Here is a 22,959-nt window from a genome sequence, read left to right as displayed (position 1 = left end):
TGTCTAAGCACCCGTCACAAAACCCTGGGATCTGAAGTAGACTTCATGAAGAGAGAAGGACTCAGCAAAGATGCTTGAGGAGATTTGAACTGAGGGAAAACAGCCAGGAAAGACATGAGAGTGAAGGTTGGTGCAGCACGATACAGAGAAAGTTGGAAAATCATCCCAGCAAAGAGCCAGTCTTTCCCTAACAGTCCCTCCTACTCATGAGCAAGCTCTGGACTCTATCGCATCTGCTCAACCCATGCAAGCCACACCACGGCGGGATGAACATGAAACTCTGGAGGAAACTGGCAAGGGCAGGCATGATGGGCCTGGAACATGACCTTGATTCCAGAGGTGAGCTTGAACCACCACATGCACTGCGCCAGATACTGTGACTGACAGGTGAGACATGCAATGTGCTCAGGGTGACTCTACTTGTGAGTCACCACCTACCCTGGTGGTAGAAAGAATGGGGATGTGGCAAGAACACAAAAGCACACACAGCAAAAGAAATAAAGAGGGTTATGGTTATCCTGCAAATCCAGACCAAAATATCTGGTGGAATTCATCAAGATACATTGGACTTTGTTCTCTTGGTTTCTATTCAACCAAGATAGAGGAGGAAAAATATGTTCAGCGATAAGATTTACAGGCTTCTCAATGTAGAACCGGTTGTTCAAAAGCCACTTCACACTTTCTAGCATTAAACCGGAATGAATTTTCTCCATGATCTTCTGTTTAGCAGATAATCCTAGCATGCAGCTATGATGACCTTAGAAATATATCCAAATTAATAAAAATAAAAATAATGACAAATTTTATATGATCATATCTGTGTTCTGTGATGCTCCTCAAAGCAAGCTGATGGCATAGACACAGCACAGCTCAAAGCCAAATTTCTGCATTAAAATACTTTGTCAGCAGCAGGGATAGCGCCAAGGTAGGATTTTCCTAAGACAAGTAGCTTTTTTCCTTTGCTTTCTAATCCCACAGTGACATGCAGCATGTCTGTATTTCCTTTGCTTTCTAATCCCACAGTGACATACAGAGATGAAAGGAACAGGACTGGGGTCTTGAGGGGAGCAGAGGCTGCCGGAGGACAGGCGAGTCACACTGAGCACAGATCTCATGTGTTTGGCGTCCTCAAAGATGCCTGTGCTCCCTGAACTCCTCGGTTGAAAGGAACAGAAGCAACTCTGGTTAATTTAAGCAGAAAGGCATTTTGGGGAGTTATTAGGGGCGTGCAGACTTCAGTAGGATGGAAGCCCAACTTGGGAAGGGTTGAGTGGTGGATGCGAGGGCGGGAAGCACAGAAATGTCTCAGATCAGGAGCGTCCCATCAGCACACTCCCTCCAGTCTCCCGCCTCCTCGAGACCTTTTCTGAAGACTCAAAGGCCTGGGAGAGACCAGCCGGTTTGCTTGGGTTGAGTAATGGGCCTTTCTTCTGACTGCACTCGGTAAAAAGGGGAGGAGGTAGTTAATGCATTCAGCTTCACAGCAGGAAGCAGGTACATGAATTTATCCTGCAATGCAATCGATGCAGGTGGAAGAGGCCATTCTCAGAGGAAACCTGGATGGAACCAGGACACTGCAGTGGTTTGGGGAGGGCTAGGGGATATCACTGCAGTGGTTTGGATAGAGCCAGGCCTGTTCTTTCCTGCTCCTGTATTCATTGCATTTCTTTTCTTTTTTATGCTCCAGTAAGGTCTACTCTTCCTGGCTTTACTGACATGATTGGACCATCTCGATTCATTTTGGGAGTCTGATGACCTTGTTCTTCTCCATCCATCCTCTCCTGGTCGAAGCTTGGCTCTCCTCACTTCTCCCTGCCATGACCTCTGAGTAAAGACACTTAATCTACTCATCTGGGGTCCATATCCAGCAGGGCAGTGTCTATTTTTCTCCATTAAAAGAAGGGGCCAAACACTACACCTGCCGGACTGAACGCTATACCTTCCTGATTGGGCAGTACGCCTTCACAGTTGGACACAATACTTTCCCAGTTGAACACTATACCTTCCCCAGTGGATACTACGCCTTCCCGATTGGATACTACGCCTTCACGATTGAACACTATCCCTTCCCTATTTAACATTATACCTCCCGATTGAACACTGTGTCTTCCTTACTGAGCGCTGTAGCTGTCTGATTGAACACTATACCTTCCTGATTAAATGCGATACCTTCCCGATTGAACACTATGCCTTCCTTATTGAACGCTATACCTTCTTGATTGAATACTATACCTTCCTGATTGTCATACGTTCTCTTCTCTCTCTCCTCTTTCTCTTAGCTTTCCTAAATTATAATTATTTGAGGATTCAAGCAAAAAAAAAAAAAAAAATGCATCGTAGCAATAAGGAAAAAAATCAACCATCTTCTTGACGAACTAAGTCTGCACTCACCGTGTCTATACTACAGAAAACTGGATGGGTGAAGGGTAGAGAGCCACGTGCTGACAGTGGCAGAGCAACAGAACCTTTTAAAAACACTGGGTCCTTAGGAGACACCCCCCCATCCATGAGGTGTTTTCCTTTAAGATTGCTTTATGTTGCAGAGAAATCCACTTATCTTAAAACAAATAAAAAAGGATGAGTTTGGGTCCTTTGTAGGACCCAAAACACGTGGATGCAGCTGGAAACCATCATTCTCAGCAAACTATCGCAAGAACAGAAAACCAAACACCGCATATTCTCACTCATAGGTGGGAACTGAACAATGAGATCCACTTGGACTCGGGAAGGGGAACATCTCACACTGGGGCCTATTATGGGGGGGAAGGGGGGAGGGATTGTGTTGGGAGTTATACGTGATGTAAATGACGAGTTGATGGGTGCTGACGAGTTGATGGGTGCAGCACACCAACATGGCACAAGTATACATATGTAACAAACCTGCACGTTATGCACATGTACCCTAGAACTTAAAGTATTAAAAAAAAAAAAAAAGAAAGAAACTCTTTTATTTTGGATTTTCTAATTCTTGTGGTTGACCATCCTTTCCAAATACTACATAGTAAACTGAAGCAATCACAGAATGATAGCAGAAAATGTCTTATTAAGCCGGTACTAATGATGATGATAACAATAGCTGGATATTTTGCGAGGGCCCAGGACTGCAGTTACAAAGTTAATGACAGAGTGTGACAATCTTAAATTGACATGATTCCTGATGTTACCTGGCCTAGTATTTTAGTTTCATTTGGACTCACATAACCATTTTTCAAGCTGTGAAATGCTCAAGTGCAGGGTAAGAGGCCACTCGCTTGTTTTTTCAGGCAGTAGCAAGCGCCAGGGCAGAAGACAGAGTTGAAGCAGTACCCAGGCAGGCAGCCGGGGCCCCTGAGTGCTGGAGCAGCACCTGAGGCGTCCACGCTGAAAACAGTCTAGAAGGGCACCCACAGGTCAGTGATGGCTAACTGGGGAGCTGGATGCAGTTGCTAAAGAGAATTTCAGCATCACTTACAACATTTATGTGCCATACACAGGAAATTTGTTCACATAAAACTTGTATAATTGAAAAATACACTTAAAGTTCATAAAATGCTGTACACATTTTAAAAAGTACTGTAAGGTAGAGAAACCAAGAGAGAGAGTTGTGCTTTGGAAGCTGAAGGACAAGTGACTGATTCAGAATGAGGCCTTCTGGAATGGCTGGGCAGCCAGGCAGGAGGTGTGGATCAGATGACGAGGTTTACCAGCTGCACGACCTTGGCCACGTTGCTTAAGGTTCATGAACTTCAGTGTGTCTGTCTATAGAAGAGGAATAATACCCTGTTTTTATCTACAGTTAACTTCAAAAGGAGTTCATGAATAAAAAAGAGAGGATTGAAATTGCTTTAAAAATGTAAAGTGTACCACCTATTTCAGCTGCTATGATTTGTATTAGTATCATATATAATTAAGGAAGGAAGAAACTATAAAAGTGTGTTCTTTGACTTTAGAAATCTAGGAATGCAAACCTTTTTTTCAGATATATAGAAATGGAAACATTTTCGACGTCAAACAGGAAGCTCACAGACACAATGATACTGCTGGGAAGAATCTTCTTGCTATTCATGACATTTAAAAAGCAAATGCTCTACTGCTAAGCATAGTCTAAATGCTCCCCACATGTTTTGTGAGCTCTTGCTTTGTAATATGTTACTAGGGATTCATGAAAGTATGTTTCCAAATGAAAAAGGAAATACATTTGATTTACGTTTTTTATGGTGAGAAACAAATTGTGGCTAATGATTACAAGAGCATATCAGTGAGCTGTGCTCACGCAAATTTCTGAAGAATATCGCCAAGGATGTTGCAATTTTCACAACAAGCTTAACATAGCCTAAAAGCTTTAAAATCATTTATTTGTTTAAACCAAGCTTTCAAATTATGAAATTAGAATTCTAACGCTCTATTTCCCTGCAAACAATCTCAGTTTTTTCATTGCTGTCTGCCTTAGTCTGGTCTAAAGAGAAAGGGAGCATTATCTCCATTGTAACCCCAAAGTAATCTTTCTCTTTTGCTTAGATTCTCATATTATTAGTTTAATATTATGAAAATGTTAATGTGATCTTAATTTCCTGAATAACATGTACAATAAGAGAAAATAATACTACTGCTTACTCAGCTGTCTATATAAATGAGGTTTCACATTTTCCCCACCTGTATAGTGACAGTATGTTTGTTAGTATATACTCTTTCTTTTAAAATAGAAAAGTGCACGAACAACAGAATTTTGTAAAGACTTTGGAGTTGGATCAATTTATACATATAAAATTATACATATATACACCTACATATATGTGAATATATTCACCCACATATATTTATATGCTTAACCTTAGAAATATAGAAACAAAAACCTTTGCATATATATATCATATATGTGTATAATTATATATGATACATGTGTGTATATTTAATTACATCTTGTTCTCTGTGTATAAGAGATCTAGAAATCTCCAGAACAGCTAAAAGCATCCACCAATGCTCAGACCCCCAAATGTTAGATGTAGACCACATAATTACTTAGGGAATCTTGTTTACACATTTGAATGAGGAGCTTAGATTTCCTAGGAGAGAGGGATTTAATTAGGCCCTACTTTTTTTTTGTTTTGTTTGCTAAATTTATTATACTTTATTTTTATTTATTTTTTGTGTGTTTTAAAAATTATTATTATACTTTAAGTTCTGGGGTACATGTGCACAACGTACAGGTTTGTTACATATGTATACCTGTGCCATGTTGGTTGCTGCACCCATTAACTCATCATTTACATTAGGCGTATCTCCTAATGCTATCCCTCTCCTCTCCCCCCACCCCATGACAGGCCCCAGTGTGGGACGTTGCTCACCCTGTGCCCAAGTGATCTCATTGTTCAATTCCCACCTATGAGTGAGAAGATGCGGTGTTTGGTTTTCTGTCCTTGTGATAGTTTGCTCGGAATGATGGTTTCCAGCTTCGTCCATGTCCCTACAAAGGACATGAACTCATCCTTTTTGTGGCTGCATACTATTCCATGGTGTATATGTGCCACATTTTCTTAATCCAGTCTGTCACTGATGGACTTTTAGGTTGGTTCCCAAGTCTTTGCTATTGTGAATAGTGCCACAATAAACATACGTGTGCATGTGTCTTTATAGCAGCATGATTTATAATCTTTTGGGTATATACCCAGTAACGGAATTGCTCGGTCAAATGGTATTTCTAGTTTTAGATCCTTGAGGAATTGCCACACTGTCTTCCACAATGGTTGAACTAGTTTACACTCCCACCAACTGTGTAAAAGTGTTCCTATTTCTTCACATTCTCTCCAGCACCTGTTGTTTCCTGACTTTTTAATGATCGCCATTCTAACTGGTGTGAGATGGTATCTAAGTGTTTTAAAGTCGAATTTTGTTGAGGTACAGTTTATATAAAAGACACAAATCACGATTATCTATATTTATGCAGCCAGAACTACCAGTGTGGAGAATTGCAGAGAGTCTGGGATGCCACCCCACATGCAGACTCAGACTCACAGATTCATCTGCCTCCATTCCAGGGACACTGGCAGAAGACACAAGACTCTGGGGTCAGAGATGAAGGATACTTTACTACCCACAGCGATAGCACCATCCAGGGCATCTGCATGCATGTGATCTGCTGAGCCCCAATTCCTCCTGAGCAATGTGAGGGAGCCGGGTGATATCTGCACACACCTGGGCTGTGTTGAGAGAAATTCTGATCTTAGCGGATCTGAAACTTTCATAATGAACAGCAAGCATATCTACTCTTTGTTCCAGAGGGAGATATCATCTTTGGTTTTAGAAGCTGTTCACTCCGTAAACATCCTTGCAACTTCAGTCTAGAACAAAGAGCGGCATTCCTCTGTAAGGAAGACGTGCAGAAACATGACAAATCCACCAAATATTTTATTCCAACACTACCTCAGTCAAGGCAGAGACCATTTTAACCACCCAAAAAGCTTCATCATGCTGTTTCATGGTTAATACCCACCCACATATGGCCCCTGTTTACACGCATGTGTAATCTATGGTAACAGGGGCCATACGCAGGTGGGCCAATTTCCATGAAGGCCCCTGTTATCATAAATTTGTTTTACTAGTCCCTGAAAATCATGTAAATGGAATTATTCAGAGTATACACTTTTATGTCTGACTTCTTCTATGTTAAGTTATACCTATTGTTGTAGTTTTTTCTTACTGTTGTGCTGTACTCATTGTACACTTATACTACAGTTTATTTAGCCCTCATTGTCAATATGCATTTGGATCATCTGTACTGTTGGAAGATTATGAACAAAGCTTCTATAAACATTTGAGTACATGATTTTTGGCGAATATAGTATCTAATTCTGTTCAGGTAGGCCCAGTTAAGGAAGTACTTGATCATGGAGTAAACATATGTTTAGATTTAGTAGATATTATTCAAAAGCTTTCCAAAGTAGCTATGCTAGCTTAAAGTTTCACCAGCACTGTATGAGTGTTCCATTCTGCATGTCTGCCTGCTCTGTATCACCAGTCTATTTAATTTTAACTATTCCAGTGGTACTAGAGTGATAGCTCACCATGGGTGCAATTGCCCTAATGAGTAATGATATACTAGTTATTAATTTAGATAGCTCCTATTGTAGACTGACTACTCAAGTTTTTTTACCGTTTTCAAAAGCAAGTTATCTGTCCTTTTTCTTTTAATTTGAAGGAGTTATTTACATATTCTGAAACAAGGCCTTTGCCAGATAAGAGCATCGAACACATATTCTCCTAGAGTACAGCTTGCCTTTTTTCTGTCAAAATAGTGTAATTTAATACACATAAATTTTTAAATGTAATCTCTAAAATACAGTGATTAAGTGATTTCTGCCCATCTCAAGGTTGAGAAGATATTTTTCTGTTTTCTTCTGGAAGACTTATAGATTAAAATTTACTTTTACTTTTATCACGCTTTTTCAGTTTAAGTTTTCCGTAGGTATGAGGTTGGTGTCAAGGTTTGTTTTTTCCACATAGATAGCTAACTAATTGACAGCTGTGGTTTGCCTATGTGTCTCCTCCAAAGCTCATGCTGAAATTTAATCCCCACTGTGGCAGTTATGAGAGGTGGATCCTTTAAGAGGTCATTGGGTCATCAGTTCATGGATTAATGGGTTATCATAAGAATGGGGCCAGTGGCTTTATAAGAAGCCAAAGGGAGACCTGAGCTCACAAACTCAGTCCCTCATCGTACGACACCGAGAGCCGACGGGGTGCGGTGGCTCACAACTGTAATCCCAGCTCTTGGGGAGGCTGAGGTCGGTGGATCATGAGGTCAGGAGCTCGAGAACAACACGGCCAAGATGGTGAAACCCCATCTCTACCAATAATACAATAATTAGCTGGGCATGGTGGCAGTCGCCTGTAATCCCAGCTACTCGGGAGGCTGGGGAAGGAGAATTGCTTGAACCCAGGAGGTGGAGGTTGCAGTGAGCTGAGATTGCACCACTGCACTCTAGTCTGGGAAACAGAGCAAGGCTCCACCTCAAACATAAAAATAAAAATAAAAGATACCCAGAGCCACCTCCCTAGCAAGAAGGCCCTCACCAGATGTGGCCCCTTGACCTTGGACTTCTCAGTCTCCATAAATGTAAGACACATATTCCCCTTCTTTATAAATCACCAAGTTTCAAATATTCTATTATAAAAGAAGAAAACAAACAAACAAAGACACTGACCTAGCACCATTTACTAAAAAGAGTATTCTTTTCTACTAATTGTTCCAATACCTTTGTTATAAATTAGACTACTATAAATGTGTAGGTAACTTTCCTGAATTTGTAGTATGTAACTTTGGTCCACTTTTCTGTAATTATGTCAATGCCACACTGTTTTAATTACTGTAATTTTATTATATATTAATATTTGCTAATATAAGTCCTCTGACTTCATTGTTCTTCCTCAGTATGGTATTTTCTAACATAGGTCCTTTCCTTTTTTATAAAATTTTATTTATTCATTTATTTTGAGATGGAGTCTTGCTCTGCCATGTAGGCTAGAGTGCAGTGGCATGATCTCAACTCACTGGAACCTCCACTTCCCAAGTTCAGGTGATTCTTCCACCTCAGCCTCTCATGCAGCTGGGATTACTAGTGTGCACCACCATGCCTGGTAATTTTTGTATTTTTAGTAGAGACAGGATTCCACCATGTTGCCCAGGCTGGTCTCAAACCCCTGACCTCAAGTGATCCACCTGCCTCAGCCTCCCAAAGTGCTGGGATTACAGGTATGAGCCACCACTCCTGGCCTGGAATTTCACATTTATATACATTTTATAATTAGCTTATCAATTATCAAACAAATACTAGGATTTTAGTGAGATTACATTAAATTGATGACTCATTTTGAGGAAAATGAACATTTTAACAAGGTGGAATTTTCCAAGTCACGGTAGGTACCTCCATTTGTTTCACTGATATTTAATTTCTTTCAGCAATATTTTGCAGTTTTCAGTATAGAGGTCTTTGACTTCTTTTGTTATATAGTTTGTAGATAACTGACTTATTTTTAATGTTATTTAAAAGTATTTTTTAAATTTCCATTTCTAGGATATAATTTTTTGTTTCCATTATATAAAAATTCAACTATTTTACATAAAAATTATATCCAGTTAACTCTTTAATTTAAATTATTAATTACAATATGTAATTTGTATATTTTCTATTTACAAAATTATGCCTGAAATTAATAGATTTTTTTCTCTCTCTCTTCCAATATTATGCTTTCTATCCTCGTGCCTATTGTCATTGTGCCTATTGTATAAGATAGGTCATCTTACACAAGATTGCACAGGTTGATGGTAGACATTTTTGTCTTGTTCCCAAACTCAAGGAAAAAATTATTAAGCATATTCTTAGCTGTAGGTGATATTTTTATACAATTTTTAAAGTTTCCTTCTATATCCTAGTTTTCTGAGAATTTACCATTAATGAATGTTGAGTTTTATGAAATATTTTTCTCATAATTCTGAGATCATGTGTTTTTGTTTTCCTTTATTCCACTGAAGTGGCAAATTACATAGATTGATTTTCCAATGTTAAACCAAATTCATGTTCATGAAATATAACTCTTGGTTATGATGTATTAAACTCTGTGTTTATTGCTAGGATAAATTTGCTAATATTTTATTTAGGATATTGTGTCTATGCTCACAGAGGGTTTGGCTTATAATTTCCCTTTATTCAATTTTGGTTTCAAGTTTCTATTGGCTTCATAAAACAAATTGTAAAGTATTTTTTCATTTTGTATACTCTGAATTGAATTTTGTAAGATTGGTATTAAATGTTTCTAAATATTTAGAAGAATTTACAGTGAAGCTATTTGGAACTAGAGTTTCTGTGAGACAGTCTTAAATTAGAGACTATTTCTTTGATTGCTCTAAAACCATAAAAATTTTCTATTTTTATCTCATGTCTGTTTTGGTAAATTGGATTTGTTTACACATCAATTTTATTTAAATTGTTAAATGTATCGACATAAAATTTGTTCAAATATTCTGTCATTGTTTTAATGATTAATTTATGGTATTGTTTCTTTTATATTTCTGGTATTTCTTATTTATTTTTACCATTTTGTTTTTCCTAATTAGTTTTGTTCAATGTTTATTATTTAATAATTTTTGTAAAAAATAAAAACTCTGGTCTTTGAAAATTGTGAGGAGAGCAATGTCAGCAGTGTGGTTAAATAAGAAGTTCCAGTCCTCATTCCCTCTACAGAAACACCAATTTAAAAACAAAGAATGGATGAGAACATCTTCACAAGAGTTCTGGAATCCAGTTGGAAGTTTTCAGTACCTGCGTGGAATTCAGAAATAGGAAAACAATGCATCATGAGTATAAGAACAGTTTCACTTGACTCACTTCATTCGTCTCCCAAGACTGCAGAGTATAGCTCTGAGAGCAATTCTTTTGGCGTGGAAGTTTTTCCATGGTGAAAAGAAAGAGTAAATGAGCATCCAGATTCACTGCAGACCCGAGGGTTGGGCCTGCCCACTCATACAATTTAGCAGCAAGCTCTGCCAAAGGCCCCAAGACTTGGCCCACCCCAAATCTCTAGATGGACTAGAGGGCTTTCCCGGGCAGGGCCAGTCTGTAAAAACTGAAAGAGGTGTCTACTTCTTCAAATGCACAGACACCAATGCAAGGCTCCAAAGATCACAAAGAATCCAAGAAGCATGGCACCATCAAATGAACCCAATAACACTCTAGTAACTGATACTAAAGAAATAGAAATCTATGAACTGCCTGACCAAGAATTTAAAATAGTCATCTTAAAGAATCTCAATGAGCTATAAGATATTGCATATAAAATAAAATAAGGAAAACAATACATGAATAAAATTTTTAAAATTTTAAACATTCCTCAAAGATATATAAATTATAAAAAGAACCAACCTAAAATTCTGGAGCTGAGAAACACAGTGACTGAAATAAAAAGTTCAATAGAGAGCTTCAACAGCAAAGTTGATCAAGCAGAAGAAATAATCAGCAAGCCCAAAGGCAAGTTATTTGAAGTTACTTAGCCAGAGGAATAAAAGAAAGAAAGAATGAAAAAAGAATGAAGAAAACTTACAGAACTTATGGAACATTATCAAGGAAAACAATATAAGTTTTAGAAAGAGAAGGGAAAGAGAAAAGAGAGGAAAGCTTATGTAAAGAAATAATGACTGAAAACTTCTCAAACCTGAGGAGGGAAATAGACGTCCAAATTTATAAATCCTAAAATACCCCAAATAAATTTTATCTGAAGGGATTTATACAAAACATGTTATAATTGAATTATCCAAATTCAAATAAAAGAGCATTTTGAAATCAGCAAGAGAAAAGGGACTTGTCACGTAGAAAGGGGCCTTAATTGCAGTATCAGTGGATTTCCTGCAGAAGCCTTGCAGACCAGAAAAAAAATGGGATAAAGTATTCAGAGAACTAAGAGAAACTACTAACCAAGAATACTACATCTGGAAAAACTGTCCTTTACAAATGAAGGAGAGAGAAAGACTTTCCCACACAAAGACTGAAGAACATTGTTATGACTAGAACTACTTTATAAGAGGTTCTAAAGGGCATCTTCACATTGACTCAAAAGAATGCTAAACAGCAACATAAAAGCAGAAAGTGTAAAGCACACCAGTAGAGGTAAATATATAGACACATATAGAAAAATAGAATGCCGTAATAGTAGTGTGTCAATCACTTTTAACTGCAGTAAAAAAATTAAAAGACAAAATTATTAAAGATCACTTTAACTTCAAAAATTGGCTGATGAATATACAACATAAAAATAAGTAAACTCTGACATCAAAGAAATAGTATGCATGTGGGTGGGAGGAAGATTGTAGAGTTTTTGTGTGCAATTGAAGTTCAGTTGTCATCAACTCAAAATAGAATGTTGTAACTGTAAAAAATTTTAAGCAAGACCAAAGGCTAAAAGAGCCTAGCATAAGATTGGAAATCCAATACTGGGACATAATTTTGGGATAATAAGTTTAATTCTGAGGTAGACATGGTTCTCTATCAAAACTGTGCCTGTGTTAGGAACTAGATTAGCAAGACATTACTATTTCTTGAGATGAACGTTATTTGTCAAACCCTGGAGAATAGCTCTTCAACACAAGGTAGCAACGAGAAATAACGTGAATAGTAGATCATTGATCCTCTCTGTTTATGTGGGCCTGTGGGTAGACACCTATTGTCCTCCATTTTAACTGAAACCTACACCCCAGGTGTTTGAAAAAAAGTCAAAGCAGGAGGAGGGAATAAAAATTATAGCTACACTTGCAACAAAAAAATGCATGTGTTTGATTGAATTGTTATAGGAAATAAAAAGTGATGAAAGTCTGCAATAAATATTCCTAGGCATCCCCCATGAGTCTGGCACATTTAAAAATTCGGAGGCTATAATAATGAATAAAAACAGACACAGTTTCTGCTTTCATGGAGTCAAATAGTCTAGTGATGACTGTATTTTGTAGTCCAATGATACATTTCTAAAGAAGCTAAAGATGTTATGCCTGAGAGAATTCTCTCACCATTGCACATTCACAATAACAATTTGCTTCATACACACTGTCTTTTTATTAAGGGATGCATCATCGTGAAGTATTTCTGAAGCCATTTTAAGCAACAGTTAGGGATTCAAACCTGATTTAGCATTCAATCACATGCAATGTTGCCAATGCAAATGACACAAATGGGGTGAAAATGGTGAAAATCAGATGAACAGACAGTGTCCACCCCAGGCTAGAAAGAGCAGTGAACACTATAAACTATTTCATACTGACTTCCTTGCCTAGAAGCAGACAAGTTTCTTCTGACACTATGAAGTTTTCCCCTGCTTATAGACTATTCAAAATCTGAGAATACGTGCATATTGAAGTAAAGGAAGCACATTACCTACATCTTCTTAACATTTTCCTGAACTAAACTTACTGAGGTTTTCATCTAAATATAGAAGTATGAACCTCTTATTTCTCATTTGCTTGTGTTTTTGGAGAGGACCCTAGACTGTTTTCTGAGCAAATATTAATAATCTATATTAAATATAAATTAATATAATTTATCAATGGTGAAAAAATATTATTTGTGTTGATTTCCTGAAAATTATCCTCAATTTTCCTCTTAAAATAATCCAAGATGGCCAAAAGCCACATTCCTAGACCGCATGCATTTGGAACTATGTAAAATATTTTGTCTTTACGGAACTCCTCTTATTACGTTGTTGTTGGAATATAGTTTTTTGTTTGTTTTAGGAGTTTTTTTAAACTTTTATCTTATTTTATTTTTTTTAAGCCAGAATTTATTTATATTTAAAAATGTTCAAGAGACTTTTAAAAGGCCCAATGATCCACATAAATCTGGTTTCATATAAGATTTTAGGAGATGTTTTTAAAAATAAGCCTTAACAAATACACTATTGTATTAGCAGAAGAGTGTTGGCGTATTAAATGAATACATGAGGAAGGTTCTCTCTAGTCTCAGCATCACGAACACTTCCTTCCCTAGAGCAACAGATGTGTCTTTGTCACTTGGATATTGGTAATGTCCTAAACTATCGTATTTTGTTCTTTATTTTGCTAGGGCATTTAGAGTAAAAGCATTATGAAAAGCTTGGATCTCGATCTCAGGGCATTTGTATTGGGTCTTTGTACTGATCTTTTCCTTGGTTTCATTTAACTTCCCTAATGTTATTTCTCTTTCTTTTCAATTTCTCACTCATTTTCACATTCTTGTAATTTTCACATTTTTGTATGTTGCTTAAAATCATTTGATGAATGAGAAAAGAACACAGGAACAGAAATATACACAGATAAATAACTAGCCAATTACCCAGCTATATTTTCTCTGTTTAAATGACTTTTGATGGGGCGTATTCACTGAAGTACCTGGCTGCTTTGAAAACAGGTGGTAAAGAATAAAATTATCTACTCGGTCCTGGGAGACAATGAGGAATGACTCAGCTAGCAAATGACAGTTCCCTGTACATGCAGCATGAAGGATGCCCCAGCCACTGAGATCAAACACGGAGGAAGAGGAAAAGCAGCATGAGGCAGATCTGAGCCTCCAAATAACACAGAGAACGGTTTTATTGGAATGAAAAAGAAATTGGATCTAAGCTCTTTGAATGGGAATGCCTGTTGGGATGTTGGTGCTTCTGTTGAGTGGTGGCAGTGTGGTAATACAGTTATTTAACATTTGAACTCTGAGTACTTGATGCTGAGAAGAACCAAGCGGAGAGAGTGCTGAGAGAGGCACCCCAGGCAGCAGGGGGACGGGCCATTGCGAGCAAGAGGAAGGCTGGAAGCCACACCAGATTGCACTTTGTTACAAAGCCAACAGAGAGCAAGTCGTCACCCCTTTTAAAAATCTTGTAACTTACATTTAAAAATGAACTTAATTATTTAAGTTAAATTTATATTTAAAAAATTAATTGAATTTCTGCTGTATTGATGAAAAGCATGTAAATATTGACTAAATCATCTTCACACACTAAAGAAATAGAATCAAGGATGAAACAGAATTGCACATGCGCACACACATACCCCACACATTATTTATCTCCTTATAAAAATTTAATCATTGTCTTCAGAAAATTATTGGCAAATCACAGATATTGGAGAATGGTTTTACATTACGAAAGAAAAGATGGTCCTTAAGATTAACTTCCTTTATTATAATTATGCAAAGCTAAGTGTTTTGTGCAATTTTTAAGTATTTAAAGATATGAGTAGAATCATGTTTTGTTGTTTTCAAAGCACATGATAGATAAACTCCTTCATGCATCTCCATTTAACTGCCTTACCCAAGTAGCCAATATGCTCTAGTCCTTCTTTAAACTTTAGTCTGGACATGCAAAACTCAGGCTGGCATCAGGAGCCATGGGCCCACCCCAACTGCTAGGCACACTGACTCCACTGCTGGGGCTTCAGACTGACTGGGTGGCATTTACTATTTTCAGCCCCAATATTCTTTATGCCAGTTATTTACATGATTTAATAGTGAAAGTTTTATTGAAATAATATTATATAAACCTTTAAAATAGGAGTAAAAAAGTGCTTTATATCTACGAAAACATGATTTATTCTTCTATAAATACTTGATAACTGAGCATTTAGAATTGATTCACTAAAAAAGTATTGACTGTGCTGAAAATTGTAAAAGACTTACAAATTCACATTAAAACCTAGGAGAACCTGCTCTGTGATAGCTCTGCCAGCATCTTCATATTTTAATTCCACCATAAGCAAACCCAACTTCTGAAATGTAGATAATGCCTTACGGGGTTATTTATGCAAATATACATACGTATCCCATACTTAAAAATAGGAAAAAAATATAGCCCTACAACTAAGGTTAAAAGAATAATACACATGCATTTGTTTTAAATTAAGTATTTTTAATTATATATTTTAGTCACCCATTGTAATTCATGTTGTTTTTACCTACAAACAAGTCACAATTTTGCAAGATAAAAAGACTTTCAATGTACATTACTGACTAATGTAGCCTTCTTTCATAACAAAAATATTCTTTCATATTCAAAAATATAAACTTTTGAAGTGTGCTATTCACAAAAACATATCCAGATATGTATTTTCTTCACATTTAGAAACTGTCCTTCTCAACTAAAATGGATTGTAAGTTTTCTATGGGTTTAGCTAGTTGAAATAGATAAACATAGCTCAGCATAAATACAGCAGAAGCAACCTAATAATTGTGGAAGTGTCAAAAAGCATTCAGAGAAGCAAGCAGGAGTTGGTTTTCATGATGATGGGAACATAAAATGTTGCACACACTCTGGAAAATAGATTGGAAGTTTCTTAAAAAACTAAACATACAACCACTCACTATATGACCCAGCTCTGCAGTCCTGGGCATTTATCCAGGAGTACTGGAAATGTGTTCACACGGAAACCTATGTATGAGTGTCCATAGACTTACACGTAACAGCCCTAAGCTGGAAACAACCCAGGTGTCCTTCTGCAGTTGAATGTTAATAATTAACATATTGTGATACATCTGTACCATAAAATTGTGTGCAACAATCCCATTGAATGAATTATAGATTCACATAGCAACTTGGGCAGATCTCAAGGGCATTATACTGAGTGAAAAAAGCCAGTCTCAAAAGAGAACAGGCTGTATGATTTTATTCAAGTTTTCACAGATGGAGAGTGGATTAGCGGCTGCCAAGCGTTGGGGAAGCCAGGAGAGAAGGAGTTGGGTGGGACAATGAAATGGGTGCTTGCAGAAAACTGTGAAGGATCTTCTGTATCTTCTAGAGTAGTTCAGAGATCAATAGCCTTCTCTGTCATTCTACTTGACCAATATCAAAATCTTTCTTTAGTTTTGTTTTGTTTGGTTTTGTTGTTTTGTTTTTTGAGATGGAGTTTCGCTCTTGTTGCCCAGATTAGAGTGCAGTGGCACAATCTCAGCTCACTGCAACCTCTCTCTCTCGGGTTCACACAATTCTCATGCCTCAGCCTCCCCAGGAGCTGGAATTACAGGTGCACGCCACAACACCCGGCTAATTTTTGTAGTTGTAGTAGAGACAGGGTTTCATCATGTTGGTCAGGCTGGTCTCAAACTCCTGACCTCAGGTGATCCAACCGCCTCAGCATCCCAAAGTGCTGGGATTACAGGTGTGAGTCACTGCCCCTGGCACAAAAATCTGTGTTTAGTTTTTAATTTACCTAAGTAAAATTTACCTATTAAAGTCCAGAATAATTCTCCTATAGGAACAGAATTTGCTGCATTTCATTATTTCTCACAGAATTGAGAGGTAATTTTAAACTGAGCAGGGCTTGGAAAACTCCAGAAATTAATTTTGAGCATACAGTTTGCACTATGTATACAATGTATTTGATCAGAGAAATGATAATATCTGTGGGTTGAATTAATGAGCAATAAAGTAAATTGGGAGTGTCCCTGGCATTGGGGTGTTCAGGAGACCATGAATGACGCAATTGGTGCCGAAGGGAAGGTCTCACCCAGGGACGCCCCTAGAGGTAGCACTCACTGTAGACAGGGAGCAGCTATGGATGGTCTAGGTGGATTCTCTAACAACTTCACTAGCAACCGATCCCCAAGTTGAAGGGCTTCTATCTATCCTTTGAATCAATTACAACATTTGTTTTTCCTGGATCCAAATAACATTTGTTTAAAAATGGTTAGCAGACAGAAGACTGCTGGAAGTTAGAAGGCTTAACATGTTTTGCCTTGAGTCAATTACAAACTATAGTATTGTCGTCCACCAGTCACCACCACATCAACAGAGCCAGTCGGTTTTGCAGTGCAACCATGGTCCCTGTCACACAGTGAATTCCCACCAAAGTTGTGGAGTTGAAGTCTATCCCCAAATGGGGCTCTGTTCTGGGAGGCTCTAGGTGATACGACCAAGAGGAAATTAACTGAGGATGCTCTAAAGAGTTGGTTTGGCCTTAGCCTTACCCTAGTCAGGAAAAGCCCACCATTGTCTCAGATTTACCTAGTCAGGAAAATTTACCCAGTCCAGAAAATTCCACCATTGTCTCCGATATTAAAATTAATCTTTTTCTAAAATTTTAATTTTTTGCTACAAATGGGCTCTTAAATGATCCTGGATTAAGTCAGAATCTCAAGTTCACCCTGAATTAGACTTAAGCCCAGAAGACTTGGCAAATAGTCTGGAATCTGCTGTGGATCACATAGAATTTGTTTCTTGGGAAACTGGAATGGATTGGACATTGTTTCCCAAGCCCACGTGCCCACCTGCAAACTGGTGGTCTTACCTGAGAAAAACGTCTTTGCAGATGCAACCAGGTTATGATGAGGTTCTATGGATTAGGGTGGCTCCTCATACAGTGACCGATGTCCTCACAGTTTAGACACAGGGACCCAGAGGCACAGAAGGAAGAAGACCACGTGAAGACGGAGGGAGAGATGGGAATGGCCTGTTCACAAGCTGAGCAACACCAGCGCCTGCAGGCAGCGACCAGAGGCTGGAAGCCAGGCAGGGAATGGGTTCTCCCCAAGAGCCCCGGGGAGGAACCAATGCTGCCAACACTTTGATCTTAGACTCTGGTTTCCGGAACTGTGAGAAAAGCCATTTCTGTTGTTTTTACAACCCTGTTTGTAGGAATTTGTTACTGCAGCCCAGGAAATTCATCTAGAAACAAATAGCTTTTCAAGTTTCCACTCTGCATCTTTTCTTTCTCTCTTTCTCCCTCTTTTCTTTGTTGACTTTGGCTTGGCCACTGAGGTGTTAAGTCAAAGCTGTGGGAAGATTTTAGACACTGGACACTTTTCCCCATTCTCCGATACTCCCCCAGATGTTCCTCTCGGCCCAGCTTCTTGATCCTGGCGTTACGTGTTGTGAGGCAGCTCCTGCAGGTCTCCGTGCTCCCTGGGGCACTCTGGGCTCCAGGCTGGAGCCCCTGGACACTTACATTACCCCCATGTCCCACCTTGCCGAGCAATCCCAGTTTTACCTCTCTCCCCAGTGAGGTGACTAATGATACCTGCTCCCTCTCAGGCATGTCCTCCTCTGGCAGGTCCCCCTGTGGGTTCTGGTCTCACCTCTGCCACTGCGTGGGTTGGCACAGTCACTGAAACTCCTTCAACCGCAGCATCCTCATCTAGATAGTGGAGCCGTAGCATGTGTTTCTAATATTGCATCCATTGAGCTAAGATACCTGCAAAAAGAATTTAAAAAGCCGGGGGCTCTTCAGGTATGACAAAGTGGTTATGGACGGAATCATTAATGTTGATCTCTTTCTTTACAGAGCCTCAGGCCAGAGATTTCAAGAGCATGTCTAATGTTCTGCCTGACTATGATTTTGGAGGGAACACTTACTTACACAAATGTCAGACTTGAGCATGGCACTGTCCTTTTTTTTTTTTTTTTTATAGGACTCTTCAGTATGTGGAGAACAGTGATTCCCTGGTCATGTAATGAAAAGATCAGTACGAGACAGGAAGAGGGTAGAACAAATACTTGAATAAATATTTAGTGATTCATGAGAGTATTCAAAGGATTTTCTAAATAATACTCTTCATCAGGCCTTCCAGAATCCTACCTGGAAGAGGGAACAGTATGAATTACAAAAACAAACAAACAAACAAAAAAAGCTTCTTAACACACCTGCAGCCACGCAGCCACTCTTCTAGGACACACCCCCCAGTTATCTCCTGACTCATCAAGCACGGTCAGAGAGAGCTCTGTCTGCTTGTCACAAATGATAGTTTCTTCCTCTTTAATTTCTCCTAAGAGCATAAGAAGTGGATACTTCTTATCATTAACGGATTTTCAATCACTTGCCTTTCTCAGTTTTTTTTTTTTTTTTTTTGAGACAGAGTCTCGCTCTGTCACTGAAGCTGGAGTGCACTGGTGTGATCTCTGCTCACTGCAACCACTGTCTTCTGGGTTCAAGTGATTCTCCTGCCTCAACCTCCCAAGTAGCTGGGATTACAGGTGTGCACCACCACACCTGGCTAATTTTTGTATTTTTAGTAGAGACGGGGTTCCATCATGTTGGCCAGGCTGGTCTCGAACTCCTGACCTCAGGTGATCCAACAGCCTTGGCCTCCCAAAGTGCTGGGATTACAGGTATGAGCCACCATGCCCAGCTGTTTCTTACATTTTATGTGTTTTTTCTTTCCTAAATTCTCAGGAAAGCCACTTGTTTAAGAACTTTGGCCAGGTTCAGAGCTTCTGTGCATCAGGGGAACCCGTGTGCTTATTACAATGCCGATTCCCAGTTTCCCACATCTGCGGAGTAAGAGCGCAGGTGCCCGTGTTGGGAACACAGTGGTTCCCACGTACCCAGGAAGGGAGGAGAGCACATATGCTCGAATTGGACACTTGTCTGCTGCTGTTCCTTTTTTCCTTTTACAAACCCTTCTGACCGACTGTTGATTGGATTTTACAGTCCTGTTTCAGAAGCTCTTCCTAAACTTTTTACACGGAGAAATTGTATCTCAGGCATCTGACTGACCACATGGCCGCTGACTGGGGACCCAGCTGTGATTCACCTGCCCACCCAGGTGACCTGGCTCCCTCCTCCTGAGAGGTGCCCAGTACAGAGACTCGGTCCCCTCCAGCTGAGGCGGATTCAGGGCCATCACGGAATCCTAATTTAAAGCCCCCTGGGGTGATTTGCGATGGAGGGCGCCGGCGGCACAGAGCACGGAAATTAGTGCTCAGGGTCTGGCTGAGAAGCTATTTGTGTAGCTGGGCACATCGGTGTAATTAAGGAAGTGGGTCACAGTGCAGTTTCAGGCAGGTCAGCAGGAGCCAGAGTGTGAGATGTTCAGAAAAGAGTTTAAAATATGTACAACTAAACCCAGTAACACTCATCCTGAAGTAACCGCTCTGTGTGTGGCTGGGGCTGCTGGTCACTGACCCAGCCTGTCCTGGCTCCCTGGATCCCCCACATTGAGCTTCAGGCTCAGACCCCAGGAGCAGCGTGGACATCCATGCCCAGGTCCCCTCCTCCGCCAGGTGCCGGCCACCTCGTGTCTCTCCGTCTGAGTGTTCAAGGCAAAATCACAGAAAGGCAGGAAGAAAGGAAGGAAGATAAGGCTGGAGAGGAGCTTCCAGGCAGGTCCAGCGGAGTGGGTGGTCAAACAATGGGAATGAAAATTGGGGGATTTAAAGAGAAGCCACAGAAGTTGGCTGAATTTCACAACTTTGGTGTTTCCTCTGTCCTATACATCTCAGTTTCCTCTCTGGTTCACAGCTTGCAGCGTGTGCAGCAAATGCCGGGGAGGCATCCGTCCTTCAGGAAACCCTCACCTTAGACATTCCATTCCCGCTGCTTTTTTCAAACTCCGGCTGCGCGCTTAGAAAAACGCTGGTCTCTTTATCTTCATTCCCGAGCTAGGTTGTTGCTCACTGTAACTGTTACAGATGGTAACTGAACACAGTCACTGATGAGTGTAAATCTGTTTAAAAAATAAACTCCTTCGTGGCTGTCCAGGAATTCTGGTTGAACTTAGTGGGCTGAAGTGGTAGACATGTCTTATAATTGGACGTCATTTTAAAGAAAAATTTAAAATGCTGGGTAACTGGCAGGACGGCTGCTGGGGGAATGGGCAGGACAGAGGTGTCCTCCCACCGTCCCCCACCTTCCACCCCCAAAACTCAGTGCATTTCTCCCACTTGACTCCAGAAATTGTGGCACTCTGGATAGCACACTCCTGTTCTGCGCTCCCACAGTGTATGGCCAGGGTGCCCTCGGGTTTTTCAAGCCCCAAGAAATAGGGACTGCTACAAACAAAGACAGGGAGGGAGATGGGAAATATTTTTTCAGCATTAATTGCTTAGATTCAGATTTACTGAGACCTATTAAAAATAAAAGATTCAAATATGGCTTTCTGGGACTGAGTTTCTCTTTTTTCCTTCTTTCATCGCAGTCACATTTTGTAAAGTACTTTATGATAGATTTTAAAAACTGCCCAATTATATATTTACCCAATAGTCCTTAATTACAGACTATCATGTAATTACATAATTATGGACTTTTAGAAATGCTTAGTATTTACTCCATAGTCCGTAAGGAGCTGTTGTGGACTATTGTGCAATTGTATAATTAGGGATGTTATAAAGTGCATGTTATCTATTCAATAGTTTGAGCCATTATAGTCTGTCATGTCAAGCTCTCCTCAAAGAATGTTCTGGTTCCTGAACCACCCATCAGCTGGAAAACAGGGGCTTCCTTGGAATCACCATTGTCCTGGGCCCTGGTGGGGAATATGCAACCACGGTAAGTGTTTGTAAATGGAACCCACAAAACAGGACTATTAGTATAAATATGATTCATCTTAAAGAATATTTTGGGCTATAACACATATTTTTATCCCAAAGTCATTTAGTTAAACTATCTGAGAAGAAACATATTTTGCCTTTAAGGTAATAGACGTGTTGCTCCAAGAAAGGGTTAAGATGAAGCCCTGAAGACAGAAGCCACCGTAGTTAGGGTGGTAACTGAACACAGTCACTGATGAGTGTAAATCTGTTTAAAAAATAAACTCCTTCATGGCTGTCCAGGAATTCTGGTTGAACTTAGTGGGCTGAAGTCGTAGACATGTCTTATAATTGGAAGTCATTTTAAAGAAAAATTTAAAATACAGAAATGCTGCTCATCATATACAAAGTGATCTGGTCCCAGGTCAGTGGATGTTGCATTTTAAATTATGTCTGCAGCAAAGGTGATGTGCTCACAGAAGACCAGCCACAGGTGAAAGGGAAGGATTTACTTAGTGGAAATCTTTTGTTTCCAAAACAACCAGAGAGGTCCCAGGATTTGCTACAGGTCATTCTATCTGCTAGTGGGTTATTGAGATGACAAGATACCTACTCATCTCTCTCCATGAGTCATCATGTACACTGGCCTCCCGCCAGTGTGATTTTCGTTTGTCCAGGTCTGGTTGCCTGTGTCTCTGTGCTAAGTGCTGGCATCGTCTCATGAAAGACTGTGTTTAGGAGACATTCTGCAACCATGAGGATTCAACCAACTTAAAACCTGCACCACACTGGGGCAGCATTTCCCCAACACCCACCGTTGTCTAAATTCAGTGGTTTCGGGAGGAAGAAAGAGAATGCCCCACCCCCAACACACACATACACACATACATAGATATGCACATACATGCACGTACACACATGCACACACATACACACATATGCAAACACACAACGGTGCACACATATACACACATGCACACACATACATGCACATGTGTGTGAACACACAAATGCACACATGTATACACACATGCACTTACAAGCGCACACACATACACAGATGTGCACACACATACACACATGCACACACATACACACATGCACACACACAAATCTGTAATTCTCCTTTTATCCTTTTAGGACCTCAGAGCATACAGGAAAAAGTGTCTGGTCCCAAATTAAAACATTGTATTGAGGAGTTTTTTAAAGTGAGTCAGGTTATTCCTCAGATAAATC

This window comes from Rhinopithecus roxellana, chromosome 21 (genome assembly GCF_007565055.1).
Source record: "Rhinopithecus roxellana isolate Shanxi Qingling chromosome 21, ASM756505v1, whole genome shotgun sequence".
Lineage (NCBI taxonomy): Eukaryota > Metazoa > Chordata > Mammalia > Primates > Cercopithecidae > Rhinopithecus > Rhinopithecus roxellana.
Note: the sequence above shows the minus strand (reverse complement) of the source record.